Here is a 6,173-nt window from a genome sequence, read left to right as displayed (position 1 = left end):
GCAGTAGTATCCTCATCTGTTGCAGCATCATCAGCACCAGACACATCATGTGCCGCCCTTAATCCACAAGATTCTACAATAACATGACAGTTATTTAGGATAGCTAATTAGCTACTTTACTAAACTATGGTAGAAGCTAGGATAGCTAATTAGCTAGTACGATAGCTAATTAGCTAGTATGATAGCTAATTAGGTACTTTACTCAACTATGGTAGTAGTTAGGATAGCTAATTAGGTACTTTACTCAACTATGGTAGTAGTTAGGATAGCTTATTAGCTACTAGGACAGCTAATTAGCTGCCAGTAGCTAATTAGCTACTAGGACAGCTAATTAGCTGCCAGTAGCTAATTAGCTACTAGGATAGCTTATTAGCTGCCAGTAGCTAATTAGCTACTAGGATAGCTTATTAGCTACTTTACACAACTATGGCAGTAGCTACTAGGATAGCTAATTCGCTAGGATAGCTAATTCGCTAGTAGGATAGCTAATTAGTTGCCAGCAGCTAATTAGCTACTAGGATAGCTAATTAGTTGCCAGTAGCTAATTAGCTAGTAGGATAGCTAATTAGGTACTTTACTCAACTATGGTAGTAGCTAATTAGCTAGTAGGATAGCTAATTAGCTACTAGGATAGCTAATTAGCTGCTAGTAGCTAATTAGCTACTAGGATAGCTTATTAGCTACTTTACACAACTATGGCAGTAGCTAATTAGTTACTAGGATAGCTAATTAGTTGCCAGTGGCTAATTAGCTAGTAGGATACCTAATTAGCTTTTTTACACAACTATAGTACTAGCTAATTAGCTAGTACCATAGCTAATTACCTACTAGGATAGCTAATTAGCTAGTAGGATAGCTTATTAGCTACTTTACACAACTATAGTAGTAGCTAGGATAGCTAATTAGCTACTATGGTAGCTAATTAGCTACTTTACTCAACTATGGTAGTAGCTAGGATAGCTAATTAGCTACTTTACTAACTATGGTAGTAGCTAGGATAGCTAATTAGCTACTTTATTAACTATGGTGGTAGCTAGGATAGCTAATTAGCTACAATGAAAGCTAATTAGCTACTTTCTCAACTATGTAGTAGCTAGGATAGCTTATTAGCTACTAGGACAGCTAATTAGCTGCCAGTAGCTAATTAGCTACTAGGATAGCTAATTAGCTGCCAGTAGCTAATTAGCTACTAGGATAGCTTATTAGCTACTTTACACAACTATGTCAGTAGCTAATTAGCTACTATGATAGCTAATTAGCTAGTAGGATAGCTAATTAGCTGCTAGTAGCTAATTAGCTACTAGGATAGCTTATTAGCTACTTTACACAACTATGGCAGTAGCTAATTAGCTACTATGATAGCTAATTAGCTAGTAGGATAGCTAATTAGCTAGTAGGATAGCTAATTAGTTGCCAGTAGCTAATTAGCTAGTAGGATAGCTAATTAGCTTTTTTACACAACTATGGTACTAGCTAATTAGCTAGTACCATAGCTAACTAGCTACTAGGATAGCTTATTAGCTACTTTACACAACTATGTCAGTAGCTAATTAGCTACTATGATAGCTAATTAGCTAGTAGGATAGCTAATTAGCTAGTAGGATAGCTAATTAGTTGCCAGTAGCTAATTAGCTAGTAGGATAGCTAATTAGCTTTTTTACACAACTATGGTACTAGCTAATTAGCTAGTACCATAGCTAACTAGCTACTAGGATAGCTTATTAGCTACTTTACACAACTATGGCAGTAGTTAATTAGTTACTAGGATAGCTAATTAGTTGCCAGTGGCTAATTAGCTAGTAGGATAGCTATTTAGCTTTTTTACACAACTATGGTACTAGCTAATTAGCTAGTACCATAGCTAATTAGCTACTAGGATAGCTAATTAGCTAGTAGCTCATTAGCTAGTAGGATAGCTAATTAGAAAAGACTAAGCTTATTAGCTACAGTATGGTATACCTGTTTGTTTTCTCCACTCATTTGGTAGAGTTGTACTGCAATCTCCCAAACAGAATGCAGCAATTCGACAGGCATGTTGAAAACAAAGCAGATGGTATGTGTGGTTGCATGGTTGTAGGTGAACCAACAAAGACGCAGTTTTGTCCTCCACACCTAACCCGCAAGCGATGCAACGTGCTTGAACTGTCAATAAATCATTTTCTGGTTCTACTTCATTTGGTAAGGGAGCAAGAATGTTCAGGTCCAAATCCTGTCTGGTCCTTACCATTCCCTCCACAAAATGTAGCTTCTTCTTAAGGCAGCTAACTACCTGTTCTTGATGAATGTATTGTTCCTTCAACGCAACAGAGAAATTTACCGATTAATTATTCTTGTTGTTGAAAGATACACCAACTTTTCTCAGGAATCGTTAACTTACTTGAAGCTTATCCAAATTGTAATCTGCAACAGTATTTACACCTAGAAGGTCCAGGTTCATTGAAAGAACCTGGATCTCTATTTGCAGTTCTATTTTACGCTGGGGATCCAGTGGCCCCTCTAATTCAAGCTCCTGTTGCGCAACCTATTCCAGATAATGCTTGATTAGCACATTTTACCCGTTATTTATAACACAATCACATACCAGCAAAACAATAGTTACCTGAATCTTATTTCTAATTGTTGTAACAGCAGAAGTAACTTTGCTCTCCATTGCAGAAGCCATTGTGGCTTTCTCTAAATCAGTCTTAAAAAATGCCAATGTCTCACAGGCTTCATGGACATTTTTTAGCATATAGCTAACCAATGTCTCACCTGTATCATCGACATTGGCTTTCCTTGGGTGTCGGTGTGGTGTATGCCCCCGGTCTTGCTGGGAGTCGGCAGTTGCATCAACAGCTGCCATGCTCCAAAATCTGTCTATTTTTTGTGCTAAGGTCCCCATCTTTCGGCATCTTTTTACCGATGCCTCACCATAGACTGCCCAAGCTACCCTATACATTTCAGGGTCTCTAGATTCCTTCGCTGTTTTGCAGTACTCATATGCAAATGCTCTAGCAAATGAAACTGACAACTCATTGTTGACTGGGATCTCCTGATGAACTTTCTGGTGCAGTCTCATGCAGTCATCGTACAAGTCGGCTCGTACATGCTTCAGCTTGACCTTGCCTTTGACTCTAGGCACTGTATATACTGTCATCCAGTCTATATCACTGATCAATTTATCACTTAGGATAGCAGGGTCAACACCCTCGAGTGACAGACCATAGGTGTTGTGGAAGTCCTCCTTTGTCTCGCAAAATTTTGCGAAGTTTAGCACTCTCGTATACGGAGGAACGAGCCATCTGAAATATCATTTCAGAAATCAGAAATAGTGCAAAATCAGAATATGTGAGAATCAAAAACCCCAATCAACAACAACAAAAATGGTGCAAAATCTTTAACTTAACCTAATCAAAATCTGTAATCAGAAGTTTGAAATCAGAAACCCTAATCAAAATCTGTAATCAGAAGTTTGTAACCAGAAACCTTATTCAGAAATTCTAATCAGAAATTTATAATCAAAAACCCTAATCAGAAATTTCAATCAGAAACCCTAATAAAAAAATTCAATCACAAACCCTAATCAGAAATCCTAAGCAGAAATTTATAAACAAAAACCCTATTCAGAAATTCTAATTTGTAATCAAAATTTGTAACCAGAAACCCTATTCAGAAATTCTAATCAGAAATTTATAATCAAAAACCCTAATCAGAAATTTCAATCACAAACCCTAATCAGAAATTTCAATCACGAACCCTAATCACTAAAGACAGGATTAAACACAAAAAAAGTAATATAAACACACCTGTTGCTACTCCCCGATTTGCGAGACATCCTTGTATGGAACTCCAAGGACTTCGCCCTATTTGATTTTGGGGAAATATGAATCGGCACCAAAGTTCAGACAGTAGTCAAAAAGAAAAAACAAATGTTTGGGGTTTCTGTAACTGAAACATACCTGGACGATGATCGAGCGGGTTCTGTGTTGTAGCTCTCAATCTGCAATGTCGATTTTTTGCTGTTGCGGGAGCTACGTCTGCGTTCGTGCTCTGAGTACTCCATCTGCGTTCAAAATCAGACTTAGGCTAAACAGGAAATTGATGACATTGAAGTCGACCTTAGATGATGGTGATATTCCCCAAGTTCCACTACGTCTGAAACAGAAGTTCAAATATTTGAGTTTTTTCATAAATTAGTTTTTCAAATATTTGATTTTCCCACAAGAAAGACTAGCTAAACAAATAGCTAATTAGCTATGGCCATTTTAGTAGCTAATTAGCTATAATAGTGTTTCCACTCGCATGCTTTTACCCAAAACTGTTTGCAGTAAACACAAAAGCTAGAAAGCTACAGTTGAAGACTGAGCTAAATACCTTAGAAAAAGGTAAGATGTCAATAAATGAGTATGCCTTGAAAATAAAGAGCATATGTGAATCACTTGCTTCTATCAATGTAAAGATAGAAGATGATGATAAGGTAGAAATATGCTTGAGAGGCTTGGGACCTCAATACAAAAGCTTTAAAACCTCTATGCTTACAAGGGATAGTATCCCAAGTTTTCCAGATTTGGTTTCAATGCTTGTAGTAGAAGAAAGGAATCAGATGGATGATGTAAATAAAGGAAATCTTGAGAATGAGGGGCAAGCCCTATATAATAGTGCTGGAAGAGGCCGAGGAAGAGGCCATGGAAGATTTGGCTTAACAAGAACCAACAATAATGGCTATCAAGGAAGAGGACAACAAACCATTAGAGGAAGAAACAACAACAGAGGCAGGGGGAGCAACCAAGGTAGAGGTAAGCAAACATATGTAAATGATGATGGCTGTTGGTATTGTGGAAAACCAGGCCACACACAGGCTGAATGCTACAAGAAGCAAAATGATGAGCAAAGAGGAAAGAGACAACAGAATAACTATGCCCAAACTAGTGAAGATTGTGAAAAAGATGGTGCATTTGTGGTACAACATGAGATAGCAGCAGTGGCTGAAAGCTCACAGAAATGTAATGAAGAGTTTACATGGTATGTAGACTCGGGGGCATCTAACCATATGACTGGACATGCAAACAGGTTTGAAAGGTTGAGAGAACCAGAGATTCCTGGCTATGTACAGACGGGTGATAATAGTACTCACCAAATAGAACATGTTGGAGATATCCCATTGTGGGAAGAAAAAGGAAAGACTAAGTATATGTTGAATGTAATGCATGTTCCAAATCTTGCTAAGAATCTGATTTCTGTTGGACAGATAGTAGAGCAAGGTATGCAAGTAAAGTTTAAGCAAAGTGGATTCTATATAAAAAAGAATGGGAAGCTCATTGCAAAAGGAAAACGACAAGGAAGAATGTTTATTTTGGATGTTGACATGCCTAGACAGATTTCAGCTATGTTTGCAAATGGAATGAGTGTAGTCTCAGATGTGGAAATGTGGCATAAAAGGATTGGCCACATAAGTATGCAAACCCTAAAGAATATGTTGAGAAAAGATGCAGTGGTTGGACTGCCAAAATTGAAAAATTGTGAAATGGGAAAGATATGTGAAGCATGTTAATATGGAAAGCAAAATAGGTTGCCATTCCCCCATGAAAGTCATGTAAGTAAAAATTTGTTGGATTTGGTACATACGGATGTATGGGGACCAACTAAGAATGCATCTATCGGTGGCTGCAGATTTTATGTAACTTTTATTGATGATTGCTCAAGGAAAACATGGGTGTATTTCATGAAAGAGAAAAGTGAAGTGTTTGAATGTTTTCGTAAGTTCAAATGCATGGTAGAAAAGCAGGCAGGTACAAGAATAAAATGTTTAAGATCTGATGGAGGAGGAGAGTATTTCTCCAATGAATTTTCTGATTTTCTATGCAATCAGGGAATAAGAAGACAGTTCACATGTAGATATACTCCACAGCAAAATGGAGTTGCTGAGAGGAAAAACAGAACATTGGTGAACATTGCAAGGGCTTTGATGACAGAGAAGAATATGCCATTGTACTATTGGGTAGAAGCTGTAAATACAGCAAATTATATTCTAAATAGATGTATAACATCGGGAGTACATGAAGCAACTCCTGAAGAGTGTTTCTATGGAAGGAAACCTAGTTTAGAACACTTAAAAGTGTTTGGATGCCTTGCATATGTACATGTGCCTGCAGAAGTAAGAAGTAAGCTAGATCCAAAAGCAGAAAAATGTATTT

This window comes from Azolla caroliniana, unplaced genomic scaffold (assembly GCF_043228905.1).
Source record: "Azolla caroliniana isolate FFs.n. ecotype wild unplaced genomic scaffold, voAzoCaro1.0.p SCAF_13, whole genome shotgun sequence".
Taxonomy (NCBI): Eukaryota; Viridiplantae; Streptophyta; class Polypodiopsida; order Salviniales; family Salviniaceae; genus Azolla; species Azolla caroliniana.
The sequence above is the reverse complement of the archived record's forward strand: the minus strand, read 5'-3'. Positions refer to the sequence as shown.